The sequence below is a fragment of the Tyto alba genome, unplaced genomic scaffold (genome assembly GCF_018691265.1).
Source record: "Tyto alba isolate M040663 unplaced genomic scaffold, T.alba_DEE_v4.0 Super-Scaffold_15, whole genome shotgun sequence".
In the NCBI taxonomy this organism is placed as follows: Eukaryota; Metazoa; Chordata; class Aves; order Strigiformes; family Tytonidae; genus Tyto; species Tyto alba.
Window position 1 is genome coordinate 9750671 of NW_024881277.1, and position 20418 is coordinate 9771088.

The 20418-nt window shown below is 50.2% G+C and overlaps 1 pseudogene; it reads left to right on the forward strand.

Annotated features, from left to right (window-relative positions):
* Positions 1-3595: 3595 nt before the first annotated feature.
* On the forward strand, positions 3596-4140 carry LOC122153105 (annotated as a pseudogene).
* The last annotated feature ends 16278 nt before the right edge of the window (positions 4141-20418 follow it).

The following is a 20418-nucleotide window of genomic DNA, read 5'->3' on the forward strand; positions in this document are numbered from 1 at the left end:
GAGGTCCAAGGGCCCATCCTTGGAGTGGGAAGCACGAGTCAAAGGCTCAGGCACCTTCAGGGCCAGCAACTGGAGAGATCAGGCTGTGTGCATGTGTCATGTTGGTGGGTATGTCAGTGGGTGGAACCACTAGTGTACATCAAACCAGATTAACCAGCAAGTAAGAGAGTCCTGGGAGCCAAGTATTTAGAAACCCTATGTCAGGACTAGACCCTGGAGAGCTCAGAGGATCTGTGAGTTGGTTGTTTGAGGGAGAAAGTGGCCCAAAGCAGCACCTGGAGAATTTGGGGTCTTGCAGTCAGGTATTGATAAGGGCACAGGTCTGGATCTGGAGGGGAGTTGTCCTTGGTGTGAGAGAGCAGCAGGAATGCATGGAGCTCTGCCTGGGGACTAACAGTGAGCTAGCTGGGAGCTGATAGGCCAGGATCAGAGGGCAGAACAACATGGGCAGCACTGTGGGAGGATGGGTGGATTTCTGCTCCAGACCTCTTGATCAGGTAGATGAGGCCTTCTTCAGACAATTGGAAGGAGCTTCATGCCTGCAGGCCCTGGACCTCATGGCAGACTGAAACTGTCCCAGCTCCCTCTGCTGAAGAGGTGCAAGCCGCCCAGGAGGATTTTGGAGCTCACTGGTGACATCTTCCTGACAAGGGTGACTGAGGAGCCAGTGAGGTGAGGGGCCCTGCAGCAGGACTTGATACTTGCAAACAAGGAAGAGCTGCTCGGGGCTGTAACAATCAAGGGTGAGAAAGTAGAGTGTAGGATGCTGAGAGAAGGGAAGAAAGCAAGGGGCAGGATGTCAGGAGAGCAGGCTTTGACCTGCTGAAGGACCTGCTTGGAAGAATCCCATAGGATACAGCCCTGAAGAGGAAAGGATGCAGAGAGCTGTTTGATGGTTAATGATCTCCTCTTTGCACTCCAGAACAGTCCACACAGACATGCAGGAAGTCAAGAAAAGGTGTCAGGAGGATGGCATGGATGAAAAAGGATCTCCTGACAGAAAACAAGCATGAAGAGGAAGGACAGAGGAGGTAGAACCTGACAGCATTCCAGGCTCAGCGGTTCTGTGATGCTGTGCTGGAGAGAGATATTTGCGTGTGCATGTGCTTGTCTGTGCATGGAGGAACTGGAGGGACAAGGGAATCCTGGATCCAGGTCCCAGACAGCTGGAGGACCTAAAACCAGCTTCTGGAGAGATCCTTATTGTTTCAATCTCTATACAGGTATATATTTTCCACTAACACGGTCTAACATACAAACAGCCCAACCCTCATTTACCCTTTCTCCACTGACCCTGACTTTGCTTGTTTTGTGATCTCATTTGGTGTTCTGAAGCTTGTGTTGATGGTAATTCCTACCTGGGGCTGTAGAGCCCTGCAGCTCCTCAGGCTGTTATTACATGAGAGACACCACCACCATCAAGGTGAGCTATCTGCACAGAGGAACTGACAGCTGACCAAATGGAGCTTCAGCCCAGGGAAACCTGAGAAACTCTGGGATTCTGGCCAACAGAAACCTCAGGAAGTTTACAAGGAGAAGTGTCCAGTCCTGCATTAGGAGGAAGAATAATCTCCTCATTTATCAGGGCAGTCTGGGACCTGAGTAGCTGAGCAGGACCCTGAGGAGATGGGCCTGGGCACTACGAGGACACCATACAAGACAGCGGTGCATGCTGGCCACAAACAAGGCCACCTTCTGGCGGGGCCGGCTGCAGGGGTGTGCAGCCGGGTGTGCAGGCAGGGGTGCCCAGGGCTGTCCTTCCCAGCAGGGTCCCTGCACCCCAGGGGGCTGTGTGCTGGGGCAGGGACTCTGCCGCCTGCCAGGGTCAGCACTCAGCCTGCCCGGGGAGCTCCCACGGCGCTGTGGGGGAGAAGCTGTGGGGTAACGAGCAAGCCACTCTACGGCAGGGCAGGGTCGTTCTGCTATCGAGAGGGTGCTGCATGGGTCAGGGCTGATTGCAGCTCCACATCGCCCCTGGGACATTTCACAGGGCACTTTTCAAGAAGGACATCAAGGCGGGGGCTACCAGGCAGTAAAGGAACTTACCAGGATTGGTGCTTTCACTCCCCGGCTGTGATGGTAGGTGGATATGGTCATGGATCTGTTCAGGTTTGCACAAGAGACAAACACTCCTACAGCATTACAGTGAGTGAGGAATGGGTTTATCAGGAAACCTGCTAAAGTCCCTTCACCCACCTCAGCCTACAGAAAGCATTAACATCACCTTTGTGGTCTCTTCAGGGTTTATCTGAAATTCTCTTCAAGACTTGCCAGCACAGAGATCCCCCTGGTCAGTGTCCTGCTGCCAGGAGGTGTATTCTGGGCAGAGCTGAGGACATGGTGGGCGGGATGGGATCTGTGAGCAGGGACAGGGAGGAGATGTGGGGACAGAGAAACAGTTCCTGGCAAATAGAGCTCCAAGCAGGATCCCAGGGAGTGCTGAGCCATCCCTTGGGGGTTGTCAGTCTCCTCGCAGATTCCTTTGCTTCTCTCTGACAGGGGCCATGTCCTGCCCTCTCCCTCACAACTGCACCTCTGTGGTGGTAAAAAAGATTTTTCAGACCTTTCCCTGCGGATAAGAGAAACAAGACTCCCCTGCTTTCATTAGAGTCCAGTTACATTTTTTTTTTTTTTGAGAGTAATTTTTGTGTGCAGTCATCCTCCAGATAGCAGAAATGAAAGCACAGGGCAGCTGGGAACAAGCTTGATTGATGCTGCTGCTCTCCTGACTCTGCACTGAGCAGAGACAGCTGAGCCCTTTTGCCTGTCTTGTCTTAAGACTCCACACTTTCAGTCATAAAGTTGAGGATTTCTACCCCTAGAAGTAGTATTCACCAGATGTGATGACGGTGGAAAATAAAAGACACAGAGAAAGTTATCATAACACATGATAAACCTCTCTTCTGCATCCCACTCTCTTGGGAGTCATAAGTGCAGATATTGAACATTTCTATTAAGGGTGAATTGCATCTGACATCCCTTGTGAACACTGGAGGAGACAAGAACCAGCTCCCATGTCCTCACGGCAGCAGGGCAGAGCTGGCTCCTTGGCAGCACATGGGCAGAGGTCCTGCTCCTCAGAGCAACAAAGGAAATGTGTTGGAATTGGGAGTTGGGGGGAGGGATTTTGTTGAGAAATAGGCTTTGCGTGCAGTCTGTCACAATTGTCCCATCTTTTCCTTCTTAGGCCACTGTCCCCATCTCAAGAACCAGCTGATGTCCAACAGCAGCTCCATCACCCAGTTCCTCCTCCTGGCATTTGCAGACACACGGGAGCTGCAGCTCCTGCACTTCTGGCTCTTCCTGGGCATCTACCTGGCTGCCCTCCTGGGCAACGGCCTCATCATCACCGCCATCGCCTGCGACCACCACCTCCACACTCCCATGAACTTCTTCCTCCTCAACCTCTCCCTCCTCGACCTGGGCTCCATCTCCACCACTTTCCCTAAAGCCATGACCAATTTGCTCTGGAACACCACGGCCATTTCCTATGCAGGATGTACCGCGCAAGTGTTTGCTTCTCTTCTTGATTACAGCAGAATTTTCTCTTCTCACCATCATGGCCTATGACCGCTACGTTGCCATCTGCCAACCCCTGCACTACGGGACCCTCCTGGGCAGCAGAGCTTGTGTCCACATGGCAGCAGCTGCCTGGGGCACTGGGTTCCTCTATGCCACACTGCACACTGCCAACACATTTTCTCTACCACTCTGCCATGGCAATGTGGTGAACCAGTTCTTCTGTGAAGTTCCCCAGATCCTCAAGCTCTCTTGCTCAGGCACCTACCTCAGGGAAGTTGTGCTTCTTGTGGTTAGTGCCTGTTTATTCTTTGCTTGTTTTGTTTTCATTGTGCTGTCCTATGTGCAGATCTTCAGGGCCGTACTGAGGATCCCCTCTGAGCAGGGACGACACAAAGCCTTTTCCACTTGCCTCCCTCACCTGGCGTGGTCTCCCTGTTTATCAGCACTTCATTTTTTGCCTACCTGAAGCCCCCCTCTATCTCCTCTCCACTCCAGGACCTGGTGGTGGCTGTTCTGTACTCAGTGGTGCCTCCTGCAGTGAACCCCCTCATTTACAGCATAAGGAATCAGAACCTCAAGGATGCAGTTCAGAAACTGATGACCAGATGGTTTTTTTAGAAGCAATATACTGCCCATCTTCTCCATATCACTTTTACTATAACTCATTACAGTCTCAACCCGTCTTCCTGTCTTTTATATATTTTGTAGTTGTTGATGTTATTGTTGATTTTTTTTTTTTTTTTCACTTCTAAGTTGTCCATAAAGTGTTTTCACTATTCATACTATTTCAATTTCATTATCTATCTGTCTGGTTTGACCCAGAGACAGTGTAAATGAATTTCCACACCCTCTGCATTTAAACACTAAAAAGGACCCTGCAGTGATTTTTTTGTCTGAGGCTTTTTTTCCAAGACCTTCTCTGGTGCTGCTGCATCAGCTCCTGCATACAGAGTCCCTGTACAGCAGATCTGTGATAAAGCTGGCCTCTCTAACAGCATCTCCATCACGAAAGGGGATCTCCTCAGGGCAGTGCCCAAACGCTTAGGATTTTTCCAACATACCCAAGGAATAGACTCCAAAGCGGACTGTTTCTCTGCTTGTTTCCCCATGGGCTCAGTGGGATGGCTCCCAGTATGGTCTTGCAGGGACTGAGGAATGGCTCAGGTGTTACTTGTTGGACAGCACCCACACAGATGGTGAATGGTCTCCAGTTAAACTCCCTGGAGCTCTACAGCATGTGATAGGACTGATGGCAGGTGAATTTTTTTCTGGAAGGAGTCTGGAACTGCCAGCAGAGTGCAGGTGATCTAGGTGATCTGCAGGATCAGCGTGTGCCAGGAGGTCAGCAGTGAGTGGAGCCCACTGAACACAAACATGTCCAGGGTGGAGGGACCCGGGTCTAAAGTGCTAAATCTGGGTGTGAAGTGCTGAGTGAGGGCTCTGCACCCCCAAGGGACACAGCAGGCACAGGGAAATGAGCCTGGTGAGTGATTTGTTCCACCATCAGTGGACTCTTGTAGCCTGGATCCAGTGCAGCACCCAAACACATTTTGTGGTGTTGGCAATAAGGCAGGGTACCTCTGAGCACCCTCCATGGCCACATAAGAGCTTCTGTGGGAGGCAGTTGATGGCAGTGATGTCCTTGAGCTGGGTCTGCCTCCCAGCATGACCAGCACACCACTGTAAAATCATCCTGTGACCCCAGGCAAGCCCGCTTGTTCCTCAGAGCAGCATCAGCAGCTCAGGGGCTGTGGAGAGCATGGAAAGCGGGTGCAGAACTGGCTGTCCAGGCCAGCACAGATGTGCTCACCTTGAGGAAAGGTCCTGTGGAGAGGTGGGATGTCCTGGGAGAAGAGCAGGACACCGTGTGCACAGAGGACAGGTGTGGAAAGATAAATTCTTTGCTGTGGGTGCCAACTGAGGGCAGGGTGCCCTGTGGCTGGGGCAGCGGGAGCTGCTTTAGGAGCCCCAGGGCAAGGACTCTGTGCTGTCCTGGGGAGCGGGGCTGGCCCGGGGGGCTGCAGCCTCCTGGGAGGAGATCTCCAGGCTATGACAGCAGGAGAGACACTGACAGTGACCTCCATCTCCTCCTATCTGTGGGGCCAGACCAGACTGGGCTGCTCTGTTCAGCTGGGGAGAAGGCTGGGGAGTGGGGAGAGCTGGAAAGGCTGGGATGTCTGGGCTTGGAAGTGCTGGGCAAAGTAAAACACTGCTGTACCCTTAAAGTGTGTGAGTGTGCAAGGTCAGAGCACACAGCTGTGTGCTTGCACAGCCAGGCCTCTCCTGGGAGAGACATGAAGGACCATCAGAGCAGGACCTGCTCTCTGCCCGTGTGTGCTGGACACCCGGGGAAAGCTGACCCAGGGCAATTGTCACATACCAGCCAGTAACAATCACCATTTCCAGCACGGGCCTCTCACCCCAGCTCAGAGAGGTTGTTTATCCCTCCATGGAGGGACACTGAGTGACCAGGTCAGCAGTCCATGTTTGCATTGTACAGATGAGTATGCAAATTGTGTGCACGTGGGGAGATGAACCTGAATGAGCACAGATGCCCTCAGCTATTCCCGGGGATCCCATGAACGTCTGTGGGACAGACAGTGTCTCACAGTCACTTCACTTTGAGCATACTGTCCCCTGAGAACCCACCAGAATGCAGCACTGGGATGTGCTTCCTTGAGCTGAGGTCCCCGTGTCCATTCCTCATGCCTCGGGGCACCTCAGAGGAGTGCAGAGCAGGGTGGTACACTGCGAGGCTGACGTGCCTGCCAGCCTCTGGGAGCGGCAACTGGAGGCCAGAGAGACACTACAGTTGTGACAGTGCACTGCCTCTGCGTGTGCAAGGGAAGGACTCGTGCCTCTGAACACCCCTGTGGGCATGAAGAGCACATGAGGCCAGCTCAGATGTGGACATCTGTTGGAGAATGGCTCAGAGACAAGGGTCATGAGCCCACCGAGCAGTTGTACGATCAGAGCCTGTTCTAGGGGCTGATGCTGGGCCTCGCTGATGCTGGGCCTCACTAGGGTTTGCCTGCAGCTACTCGCAGCTGCTGATACAGGAGGAATGTCAAGGACGCTTCGGCCTTGTGTACCGTGGTGTGTCGAAAACAGGTTGAGAGGAATTGGGAATAGTGGTCTGAGAAACCCAGTGTTATGGTAACGGTGGTCTGAGAAACATTGTGTTATGGTACTGTTGTGTGTCGAAAACAAGTCAAGAGGAATTAGAAATAGTAACATGAGAAACTTAGTGTTATGAGCAGCTTGTGCTGTTAGCTAACTGCAAGTAGGTGGACCGTGCGAATACGACCTTTAGAGCTTAAGTCAATCAGCTAGTGACTAGTAGGCATAATAATTATCATTGTCTGTATAAATATATGTACCCTGGACCAATAAAGACACACGTTGATTGATGCTCTATCACCCACATTGACCGTCTCGGCATGTCGTTCGTCCGCGGCTCCACAAGATGGCGCCCGAACAGGGACCTGCATAGAAGAATAACACGGACGGAGAAACAGCAACGACCGAGGAATTCGAGAACGGACCCGGAGAAACACCAAATACAGCAGCGTGCAGGGTCCATGAGCTGAGACGGAGAGGTGCCGGCCCCGGCAGCCCTGGGAGAGCACGCGGAGAGAAGCCGGCTGGACCGGCCCGGGAGCGGAGGCGGAGCGGCCCCGAAGAACGGAAGTGACCGGCCCTGCAGAGCGGAGGTGGATCAGCCCCGGAGAGCGGAAGCGGACCGGCCCCGAGACCGGAAGTGAGTGACCCCACGAGTGGAAGCAGAAAGGCACCGGAGCTGAGGTGGTAAGGAGGCGACTGCGGCAGCCCCGTGGGTGGACGCGAAGGGACGCCACAGGCGAATGCTGAGCGGCCCCGGGGGCGGACGCGAGGGGGCGCTGGAGGCGAGAGCAGGGTGGCCCCGGCAGTGGAAGCGGGGGGGGGGCGCCGGAACTGACGCACAGGGGCGACGGAAGCTGACGCAGAAAGGCGCTCTATGGGGACGAGGGTTGGCGACAGCACTAGATGTTACGTTAATTGATCAACACCCACATCGGATTGCAACTAAGGTTAAGGGCCCAATACTAATTAATGGACAACCACAAGGCGCTTACTAATTGGGCGATCATCAAGCAGCATTAAAGGACTATTTATTTTACCAGGAATTATTGATGCTGACTTTACTGGGACTATATGTATAATGGTACAGACTTTATTTCCTCCAATTCACATTCCAGCAAACAGTAAAATTGCTCAATTAGTCCCTCTGCCCCAACTGACCAGAGATATGGAAGCCTCCCCCGCAGTTACTAGGGGAACTGCTGGATTTGGATCAACAGGGGAGTTGGTTCTGCTAACTATGCCAATGAATCGTCGTCCGGTGACTGACGCCACCTTTTCTTCTAATGGGACACAGATTTCCCTTAATGTATTATTGGATACTGGAGCCGACCTCACCATTATGGACAATAACCATTGGCCACCCAACTGGCCTTTGGTACCTATGACTTGTGGGGTCGAAGGGGTTGGGAGACACTCATCAGTGATGCGCAGCAAAGAACACATACAAGTCATCATAGATAGGAGAGTTGCAAACACATATGTAACAGTTATGCCTTTACCTCAAGGAGTTTATGGCCTCATTGGTCGTGATGTACTGGACCAGATGGGTATCATCCTGACTACCAGCGATCCTTTTTAGTAACGGTCACTGCTTCTAGAGCTTTCCCGATCCCATTGAAATGGTTATCTGACACCCCGGTTTGGATCGAGCAGTGGCCGTTGAAAAAGGAAAGCCTTACAGCAGCGCATCAACTAATTCAAGAGCAACTGTCTCAAGGACATTTACGATTGTCCACTAGTCCGTGGAGTACACCCATATTCGTTATCCGGAAAAAGTCGGGAAATTTCGCCTCCTCCATGATCTGTGAGCGGTAAATGCGCAGATGCAGCCCATTGGAGCCCTCCAGCCCGGGCTGCCCAATCCATCTATGCTACCTGAACACTGGCATTTACTTATTGTTGATTTGAAAGACTGCTTCTTTACCATCCAACTGCATCCAGAGGATACACAGCACTTTGCCTTCACCCTCCCATTGATTAATCGTGAAGCACCAGCTCAACGATTTGAGTGGACAGTATTGCCACAAGGAATGAAAAATAGTCCAACACTCTGTCAACTGTTTGTAAGCAATGCCTTATTACCTGTCAGAATTGCCTGGCATACTGCAATTATATATCATTATATGGATGACATTCTGATTGCTCAGGAATGCCCTTTTTCTGACCAGCAGCGTTCCTTGTTGACACATGCTCTTCAAAAGGAATGCCTGGAAATTGCCGCGGAAAAAGTTCAGTTTTCGACACCATGGAAATACCTTGGGTGGCTGATAACGGACTCACAAATACGACCACAAAAGTTACAAATACAGCTTGACGTCCGTACCTTACATGATGCACAGAAGTTGCTTGGAGACCTACAATGGCTTCGCCCTGTGGTAGGAATTGCCAATGATGAATTGGATGTCCTCTGACCCTTACTCCAGGAGGTCAATCCCGCTCGCCCGGTGCACTTATCAGAGGAACAACGATCAACCCTGTCCCGAATTGCAGACTACGTTACCCAGTGATGGGTTGACCGCTGAGATCCCCGGCTACCGATAGACCTCACCATTTTAAACGGCCCATCCCAACTCATCGGTGCGTTAACCCAATACCAAAAGAAAAAGGGGGAAAACATCAAGGTACTGGAATGGGTATACACAAAGTTACAGCCTCAGAAATCCATTCAACAAAAACTGGAGAATCTAGCAGAATTAATTAGAAAGGGCCGAACTCGTATCCTGCAGATTACGGGATCTGAACCGGGCAGCATACATCTACCCATCAAGAGGGAGATGCTTGAATGGTGCATCAGACAATCGGAAGAGTTGCAAGCCAGCCTGCTAACCACAGCTCAAAATATAGCAGTGTCTCAAATCAAGTCGCCAGTACTGCAATGGGTGAGCCAACACGACTGGATCATGCCTTCCAAACGCAGTGACATGCCTCTATCAAATGCCATTACTGCTTTCACTGTTGCTGGAAGGAAATCTAAGCGTGCCGCTGTCACCTGGTTGGAGGATGACATATGGCATCACCAGGTTTTGTCCACTGTCCCAGGGGACTCATTGCAAACGCTTGAACTGTCAGCAGTGGTTTGGGTTGTCTTTCGATGGCATGATCAGCGCCTCAATGTAGTAACTGACTCCTTATATGTGGCAGGGGTGCTACACCGTATAGAAGATGCACGACTCAGGTCATGCTTGGAGAGTAGGTTGTGATTAGCATTGCTCTGAGTCGGTATGATGGATGATCTGGGTGGGCATCATGAGGGAGGAAATGGCATGAGATCACAAGGACAAGAAGCAGTAGGGGAAATTTCAGAAGAGGTTAAGGAAATAAAAAAAAACCAAGACCACAATGACAGTGGGCCAGCACTGGGCCAGAGGACTGTGACTTTCAAAACTCTCATTTCTAAAGAGGTTAATCCGGGAAAATATTCATCATGATTAGAGTTGGGACAGGAGAAAGACTGGCCAATCTGATCTAACTATAAACTTATCCCTGATCAGAGCAGCCCATGGGGCTAGAGATGTCCAGAGGTCTCTTCTGACCCAAACTTCTGTAGAGGGAGGGACTGGGCAGTGGAGTTGAGGCCAACAGACACTGCTGCATGCTGAGGCTTTGCTGGCATTTGTAATCCCTGGTTCAGTAAATCCTCAGGGTTACATGGTGAACGGGTTCATCCTCAGAAGGATGCTCTGCTCCGCTCCATGGACACCAGGACTCAAACTGGTTTGGGGATACTACAGAAAAGTTCTCAGAAACACTGCCAGACATTATGGAATCACAGGATCACAAAACAGTTGGAGTTGGAAGGGACCTTTGGACATCACCTAGTCCAAATACTGCTCAAAGAAGGGGCAGCTACAGCAGGTTGCTGAGAACCATTTCAGGTTGCATTCTGAGGATCTCCACAGATGCAGCCTGTCTGCTTACACGATTTAGTTGCACTCCTATCTAGGAAAAACAAGGTAATGGTAGAAGGACGCTGAGGCTTGCAGAACTACCAGATGCAACTGGTTTTGTGGTCTCAGCTGTAAGGGAAAGGGGAAGACAGAACCAAGTTCACAGAAAGGACACTGTGATGAAGATGAGAATGAAGTAAACGACCACCAGGGGTCCTAGAAGACCACCTAGAGACTGTAGTGTGCATGCGGAAGTGGGCAGGAACGTATTATAACGATTTCTCGGAAGAGTAATGAATATGATAATTAATTATTGGAAATTACATGACTATGTAAGGTAATTGTGTATAAATATCATAAACTCCAGTTCAGTGACATGCATATTAGGAGGAATGATCCCCTCTGCGTCCAACGTGTCGAATAAAGAATACTACTTAATGGCTACTACGGCTATTGAGACTGTATTCTCAGCTTCATTTTGTCACCCCAGATGGGACAGTCTCTGACCAGCTGCTCAACCCGTTGAGAAAATGACTCTTTCCCACTCCTTCATGCCCCCTCCACCCCACCCCCCCCCACCCCCCCCCAATATTCTTTCTAGTTGATTTATATCAGTCATTAGCGTCATAAAATGGGCGCAAATCAGAGTGGAGGCATTCTAAAGAAAATTCCCTTAAGACATATTCTGGCACATTGGAATGAAATAGGGAGGCCATCAGGAAGCAATGTAAATAAGAAAATTCTAATTAAATATTGTAATCAGTGGTGGCCCCCACATAAACTGGAAGATCAGGAAAAATGGCCCCTTAATGGGTCTTTAAATTATAATACCCTCCTACCATTAATGTTGATTTTACAAAGGGACAAGAAATGGTATGAAGTGATGTATGCTGGTATGTTTTTCACTCTGTGAAGCCACCCAGAGTGGCAGAAGGAATATGGAATTAGTATTGCACCTCAGAACCCTCTTGTTTTATCCTTGGAAAAGGCACAAAAACCTAGGACATACACACAAAAAAAAAAAAAAAAAAAAAAAAAAGGAAGAAAATCAAAGCTAAGGAGCTGTTGTTCGGCGTGTAGTATTGGGCAGCGATGGCTGAAAGTTGTCAGGCAAGGGCAGGAGGAGTGGAAGATCGACTGGAGGATTCAGTACAGCCTTTCCTGCCTCCGCCTGCTGTATCTCCACTATCCCCTGTATCAGCCCTGTTAACCGAGAATGGCGGGGTTAGAAGGAGTGGAGAGGAGGAAAAAGGGGGAGCTAGTGCCTCTGCCCCCACTCCGGTTATGACGTGCACTCGGAGTAAAACCCAAAAGGAGGCACAACTCCTTGCTCCCTTAAGGGAAGTAATGGGTGAAAATGGGTCAGCAAAGGTAAAGGTCCCATTCTCCACTAACGATTTAGAAAACTGGAGAGAAATAGTTAAAGGGTACTGAGATGATCCTGCAAGAATAGGAAGGAGATACAAATTAATAATCAAGAATCAAGACCCTGATTGGTCAGATGTGGATTTGATGTCAGAGGAAATGGCTGAGACAGAGAGACAGCTAGCTTCAAAACCAGCTCAAATCCATGTGCAAGCCCAGGTGACTGGTGGAACTTTGCAAGGGAATGTAGATGATCATGTCCCATGAACTGACCCGCACTAGGATCCAAACGATGCAAATGACTATAGAATGTAATGGAGATATAGAAATTGGATTAAATTGGGGATAGACAATGCAATCCTGAAAGCTGTTAATTGATCAACGCTTTACACTGTCAAACAAGGGTCAAAAGAAACTCTGACAGAATTTTTGGACCAGTTAAGGGCGGCCATGAGAAAATACACCACTCTGGACCCTTCGTGCAATGTGGGGTGGCAGCAGCTGAAATGCCCCTCTGCCCCACCAGTTCTAGTAGCAGGAATGGGGACATAGGATTGGTGGGGACCTGGGGCATCGACCTTAGCAGGTCCCCCGGTTAACATTAAGCCAGGGGGGCAGGAAAAGGAGGTAGAATTTTTAATTGACACAGGTGCCTCCTTTTCTGTCCTTAATCAAGAATTAGCACCCATAAGCAACATTTTTGTAAATGTAGTGGGAGTCAGTGGCCAACAGGAAAAGGCATTCTTTTCAAGAGCCCGTATGTATACAATGGCAAAGCAGATCAGAATACATCGATTTCTCTATTTGCCAAATTCCCCTGAGTCCTTATTAGGGAAAGATTTATTAGAGCAATTGGGAGCAGAAATTACTTTTAAGCGGAAAGGGAAAATGGAGTTTAAAGTAGGGGATCAAAGGTTAATAGAGGTACTTAGTCTAGATCTGATGAATCCAGAAAAGACACAGAAATTGACACCGGCAGTTCAAGAAATTATTGATTAGGCCTGTCCAGGAGTGTGGGTTACTGGGATTCCAGGGAAAGCCAAGAATGCACCCCCTAGAGTAATAGAACTTAAAGAAGGAAAGGGACCGGTAGGGAGGAGGCGATACCCTTTGAGACTGAAGGAGTGTTGTCCTGGGTTGAGTGAGTGGTGGAGTTTTTTGGTGGCAGGGGAGGGGGCTATCGGGGTGGCCCCCTGTGAGAAGCTTCTCGAAGCTCCCCCAGCTCCAAGCCAGCTCCACTTCTGTTTGGGAAATTGAGCCAATGAGCTGCGCCTCTGCGATAACGTATTTAAGAAGGGACGTGGTGACGTGCAGTTGGACTTGTGAGGAGGAGTTGCTGCAGCTGCATGAACACCAAGGTCAGTGGAGGAACGGAGGAAGAAAGGAGGGGGGAGGTGTGCCGGAGCAGAGACCCCCTGTATCCTGTGGTGAGACGGCAGGGCGGCCCCCCCCTGCCACCCATGAAGATCTACGGTGGAGCAGACATTGATTTACAGCCTGTTGTTCCTGCTCAGCTGATCAAGGTTCTGTGCCCGAAGAAGGCCGGGGTCTCATGGAAAAAGGTAGCCCCGCTGCTGTAATTCAGTGCTGGGAGGATTGCAGCATGCGGGGGAGTCCCACGCCGGAGCAGCTCGGGAAGGGCTGCAGCCGTGGGAGGGAATCCAGTCGGAGGAAGTTAGTGACCCATGACGGAGCAGTGTGGGGAACGCTGCGGCCCATGGGAGGAATTCAAGTCAGAGAAAGTTTGTGGAGGACTGTCTCCTGTGAGAGGGGGACCACGATGGAGCAGGGGGTAACAAGTTTTGGACACTCCCCTCACCGAAGATGAAGGAAGTGGCAGCAGCTGACTGCACCCCCCATTCCCTGCCCCTGCGCCACTGGGGGAGGAGGTAGAGATATTGGGAGCAGAGCTGAGCCCAGGAAGAAGGGAGGGGTGGGGGGAAGGTGTTCTCAAGATGTGGCAATGCTTCTCACTGTCTTACTCTGTTATGTGTTGTTAGTGTCTGTAATAAATGTATGTTCTTTTTTTTCTTCCCCTAACGAGTCTGCCTTTTGCTCATGATCATAAAGGGTGATTTTTCCCCATCCCAGTCCTATCTTGAACCCCAAGCCTGGCTCTCTGTCCCTTCTCATTGCCGGAGGGGAAGGGAGAGAGAGCTGCTGCATTGTGGTTGGCTGCCAACCAGGCCTAAACCACGACAACTGCAAAGGAATTGAGGGTCCAATAAATTTCTAAACTATGGGTGGCTGATAGAATACGAGTCAGAATACAATACCCCTGTACTCCCAGTACAGAAAGTAGATGGTTCATACCGGGTAGTACGAGACTTAAGGGAAATTAACAAAATTGCTAAAGACTTACGTCCCGTAGTTGCTAATCCATATATACCTTACTTAAAAAGTTTAGGGATAGCCAGACATGGTTTACCATTCTGGATTTAGAGAATGCTTTCTTCTGTCTGTCCTTAGACAAAGAAAGTCAGAAATTGTTTGCATTTGAATGGGAGAGCCCCACCACTGGTAGAAAAACTCATCTTACCTGGACAGTGTTACCTCAGGGCTTTAAAATTAGCCCAGCGATATTTGGGAAGCAGTTGGGACGAGATCTCAAAAAGTGACAAGTCCCTTCAAACAATGGAACCCTCCTGCAGTATGTTGATGACCTTCTAATATCAACAGAGACTAAATCTGAATGCATTCAGTGGACTGTAAACTCACGGAATTTTCTTGGATTAAATGGATATTGAGTGTGTCAACAGAAAGCCAGATGGTACAGCAGCAAGTGACCTACCTGGGATATGAACTGTCCGGAGGACAACGAGAACTTGGAGTAAGAACGAAAAGATTCTGTGGGGCAGGGCTTGGTTGCTCTCAGCAAAACCCCCAGCACTGCACAATTGATAGAAGGAGACGTGCTGGAACTTGTCAGCCACAGGCCTTGGAAAGAATAAGATAAGAATTTCATATAGGAGGAACAGGGGGTGCTGACTTGGTGTTTGTGTTAAGATTAGGTGCTGTGGAGCAGATGTCCTGTAACTGGGAGTTATCGTTTTTGTAGGAAGGATTGTTGCAATTAGTAAGTAAATGTTTAGAAAAAAGCCTTTAGCATTAGCCAATTTGTGAATGCCTAATGTAGAATGTAAGCCAAGAAATCTTTGGCATGCTTCAAAGAAACCAATTAGTTTGTAACACACTATCTATGAACTAGAATAAAAGTATGTGAAGAATCATAATAAAATGGACACTCTGCTTGCATCAAGCTGCGTCCCGCCTCTCAGTTGCGGCAAAGGGGGAAAGCAGAAACTACGCCTAAATTTCAGGGGGACCAGGGCATGCTTTAGACCCCCCAAAATGGGGGTTTTCAGGGACTCATATTCTCACCACCACCCCCATAATGTAGGATATGGGGGGAGAAACCCAAAACCACCCTCAAAATAACTGGGGGGAGACATGGACCCAAAATGGGAGGTTGAGGATGGCTCAGATATCTCAACAACCCGACAGAATGGAAGACAGATTGAGGGGAACCAAAAAATTATTTAGGGGAAGCATTAAGTGCCACCTCCAGCCCTTACAAAATGGGGGTTTGGAGGGGCTCTAGGGTCCTCTCCAAAAATTGGGGTGGCAGGAAACACTGTAGACCACCACAAAGGGGGGCTTGTGGTTCAAACATCAGAAACCCCCCCTCAAATTATATAGGGGAGGACGGTCATGGGACCCTGTAGCCCCTTCCAAAATGAGGATTCAGAGGACTCGGAGCCCCGCAAAATGCTCATCCATGTCAAAGAGCTTCCCCTCCTCGGCCACCATGACTGGGGGCGCGGAGACACGAGTGACATCATAGGGCAGTGGTGCCACGGCCTTAGGGATGTCATAACCCACCAGTGATGTCACAACCCAGGGTTGGGGAATCCCCATCACAACTAAGTGAGACTCTGAACTGCAACTCCACTGCCGAACCCTCCTCCCAACTCCATGGGCTCCCCTGTGATGTCATAAGACCGCTCTCACCTCACAAGGCTCCACTATGATGTCACAACATTGTTAGGGAGCCCCAAGAGCTTGCTATGACATCATAATCCTGACGCAGAACAACAATCATCCGTTATGATGTCACAATTGTGCCTGGAAACTCCACAGGGTCCTCTATGACATCACTACCATGGAGGAGAAACCCAAGGGTGCCCTATGATATCAGCACCTGGTGAGCAAACCCACTGAGTTTTCTGTGACATCACAACCGTCAGAGAAAACCCCACCCCACGTGGCTCCCTGACGACATCACAACCCAGTAGGACACTCCCCACCCTACGTGGGTGTTGTGTGATGCCAACACCCTGGTGAGGACACCCCACACCCCACGTGGTCCTCAGTGATGTCACAGCCCCAAAGGGAACCCCCATCTCACAGATTCCCCGTGACGTTACTGCCCAGGAAGGGACCCTCCCACTCCAGTGATGTCACAAACCCACAGGGAACCACTCCTACCTTCAAGGGTTCCCTATGATGTCACCACCATGGTGGAAACCCCCTGATGTCACAACAGTGGTGGGACGCCCATGTGTCCCCTCTGATGACATCATGATTCCACAGGAACTCCCACCCTAGAAATTTTCCAATGACATCCCTGCCCTGCTGAGAACCCCCCGCTCCACTTGGGTGCCCTCTGACATCACAACTGAGACTCGGACACCCCCAGCCAACATGTCTCCCTGATGACATCACCAAACAAAAAACGAAATGTCAAAAAAAACCCACAAAAGGTAAAAAAGACAAATAAAGAAAGGTTAGTCCTGGCCTTTCCTGAGGTACAGTGGAATCCAAATGGGCTAATGGGCACCTTATTCATCTGAAGTAGCCCAGATTCCAAGAGTTTCCTCAGGGTACTCTTGATCTCCTGGTTCCTCATGTTGTAGATGAGGGGGTTCACTGCTGGAGGCACCACTGAGTACAGAAGTGACACCACCAGGTCCAGGAATGGGAAGGAGATGGAGAGGGGCTTCAAGTAGGCAAAGATGGCAGTGCTGATAAACAGGGAGAGCACCCGGAAAAGGCTTTGTGCCATCCCTGCTCAGAGGGGATCATCAGCACGGCACTGAAGATCTGAATGTAGGTAAAAAGAACGATAACTAATCAAAAAAAAACAAAGAAAAAACAAAGATGTTGTCCTGGTTTAGGCCCAGCTGGCAACAAAACATTGCGTGGCCGCTCCCTCACCTGCAGTGGGATGGGGACGAGAATTGGAAAAAAATTGTAAAATTCCATGAGTGGAGGTAAGGATGGTTTAATAGAAAACACAAGGGAAAAAAACAATGCTAACAATAATGATAAAAATAATATATGAAATGAGTGATGCACAACACAATTGCTCACCACCCAGCAGCCCGCGCTCAGCCCCTCTCCGAGTGGTGATCACCCCCCAACCCCCAGCCAGCTCCTCTAGTTATACACTGAGCATGACGTCAGCATGGCATCGAATATCTCCTGGGCTGGTTGGGGTCACTTGTCCTGGCTGTGCCCCCTCTCAGCTCCTGCTGAAAATTAACCTGAGCCTAGGCGAGCCCAGGACACCAAGGCAGGAACCCAGAGAGCCCAGAGAGTTCCCGGGGTGGAGGAGCCCTTTTCCCCAGTGATTCAGCCCACCTGCACTGGGATGCACTGTTCCTGAAGGTGCTGCCAGGGGGAGGCTGCCCCACATTCACTGCTCTCTGTAAAGCACATCCCGAGTGGATGGCTGAGAGACAGCTGGGAGAGAGCTGAGCGATGGAGATCGATCCCTAAGATACAAGCGAGATGCAGAAAGAGACAAAGAGGGTTGAGAAAATAAGGGGCGTGTATTGGCACACTGACCCCGTACGCTCGGCCCAAAGCCCTTCATGCCCACTGAGGTGTGAGGGTGCCCATGAGCTGATGCCCCACAGCTCTGGCTCTGCACTGACGGTCACGCTGCCTCTGTCTCTGCTCAGCAGTGCCAAGGACGCAGAGAAGGCATCCAGAGGAAAGAGTGAGCTGCAATAAGAAGACAGGCAGGTTAGGGCTGCACCCAGACACATGGTCTCACTTCCTAGTGGCCACTCTGCAGAGAGCCACTGGCACATTAACCACACCTGCCTCGCAGATCTGGCACCTCCCTGTAATCCCCAGCGGGATGGGACACCCTTTGCTCTGAGGGTAATGGAGAATGAAAGGCAAGGCCTGGGTGCCACCCTCTGCCTCTTCCCACTCCGTCAGCCCCTTTCCAGTTGTGCCTGCAGACCCTGACCCATCCCTCAGTCAGTGTTCGGCCCTTGCGCTCTTCTCTCAGCATCTCCTTCTGGGAGTCTTCAGCAGCGCCTGAACATCACCAGCTCTGAAGTGCCTCCTGGGTTTAGCTCTCTCTGTGCTCGGTTCTCCTTTGAGCTTGGTTCTCCTTTGCTCCAACTTGTCACCAGTGGGTGCTTTAGATCGCTTCAAGAACCACTGTCAAAGGAGAAGTGTCCCAGCTCCGGGGGAACCAGGCTGCCTGGCAGGGAGAGCTCAAAGAAGGCTCACTTAGGCTGCCATGTTTATGGGGTAGTGGTTGGCTTGGAGCCAAATTACCTGCAATGGGAAAGGTGTGCATGGCCTTTTGCTACCAAAAAGTGTTGTTGTTCCCTGATCAATGAGTCTTGGAAAAGCCGCTCACTATTCATGTGGTAATCACGTGATCAGTGTTCCAAGCTCATCTGCAGCCATGCTCACTGTGTCCCTCTGCTCCTTTGGGGGTTTTCAGAGCACAGACTGAATGTAGAGGAGTTCTTGGCCCACTCACAGCTTAGGCCTTTACTTCCTTTGGAACCCATACCAAACTACTGCTAGTCTGCTCAAGGGGTCGAGTGCATCCGTCACAGGCTTTAGGTCAAGTGGAACAAGAGGGCGTGATACCTCTCAGCTCTGTTGACTTGCACCTCATGACAAGTGAACTCCTCTGTCTCTCCACTGAAAGCGAAGGGAGAAAGAGACCCTGGGATGTCATTTAGGGTAAGCAACTGCAGAGAGCATGGTCTCCAGTGAAGTCAGACTTGGTGGTCAGGGCTGTGTCCAGGGAGTCTTGAAAACCTCCAAGGATGGACATTCCATGAACTGCCTGGGCAACTTGGTCCAATGTCTGTCTGTCCTCACGGTCAGTGTTCTTCCTGGTCCAGACCAGAATCTTCCCTGTTTCAGGTTATGATCATGTCTTTTGTCTTTGTGACGTGCACCTCTGTAAACAGCCCAGCTCTGTCTTTTCAGGAAGCTCCTCTTAGGTTCTGGAAGGCCGCTGGTACATTCTTTTTAAGCTGTCTCTTCACCAGGCTAAACAAGAGCCCCTTTCCTCAGCTTCTCCTCACGGCTCATGTGATCTATCCCCCTGACCATCTTAGTGTCTCTGCTGAGTTCATGACAGTTTCCAAGTATCTTTCTTGTGCAGGAGTGCTGGGGTGCCAGATGCACTATTCTGGATGCGATCTAATGAGTGCGGCTCTAATGAGTCTGCCTATTGCCCGCTGTCCTGTTGGTACAACCCCAAGTGCTGTTAGCTGTCCGTGCCGTCAGGACTCACTGCTGAATCAAGTCGGACCTACTGCTCACCATGGTCTGCAGATCCTCTTCAGCAGAGTTGCTACCCAGTCAGTCAGTGTCCTCTGTCTGTCACCATTGTAGAGGGTTAGTGTGTCCCATGTTTCCTTCTGTCAGGACAGATCAGGTCATTTCTTTCTGGCCTACTCCTCCAACACCAGAGCATTGCTGTCTAGCTCCCTTGAAATGGCAGTCTGTCCCTTGAACAAATTGACTTCATCCCTCCAGTTTTGGGTCATCCAGAAACTTGTTGAGGTCCATCCTGTGTACTTCTCAGGTCATTGGTAAAGCTACTGGGGAGGAGAGGTCTCAGAGCAGACTTCCAAAGAGTTCTGGGTTTAGCTGGACTTTGGGCAGAGTATGGACCATTCCCCAGTACCCTTTGGGACCACTAATCCAGACAGTTTTTCATCCCGTCTTGTACACCATCCAGACCATAAATGCCTACGTTGGATACAAGGATTTCTGAGGACTGGAAGGGTCAGAGATACTCTTTCTCCAGGCCTTCAGACCAAAGTGACACTGGTAACTCAGGGGGTCAAAAGTTCATCTCAGGTAGTTGTAAATGTCTCCACAGAAGCCATTTGCAGTGAGTCAGTCTCCTGAATCAAAAGCAGGAGATACTTTCAATGTAGAATTTCTTTGAGCTGACTGAAACTGGTTTTGTTTTCAGTTCCCTGGCAGCCCACAGAACTTGTACCAGCCTCCTGGATACACAACATAAGACTTGGTTTGGAGTGGATCACCATAGTTCTTTGTTCACTTATGAAACAAAAAAAGGCCCAAACAATAGGCCTCAAACCAAAGTTGACTTCTGAGTGAATTCCCCGACCAGCAACCAGCATCTTATCAGTATCATGAAGCAAACAGCATCTTATCAGCATGAAATGCAACCCTGGGAACAATCCCTGAAAACTATAAGTAAACAAGAAGTAACTATAAA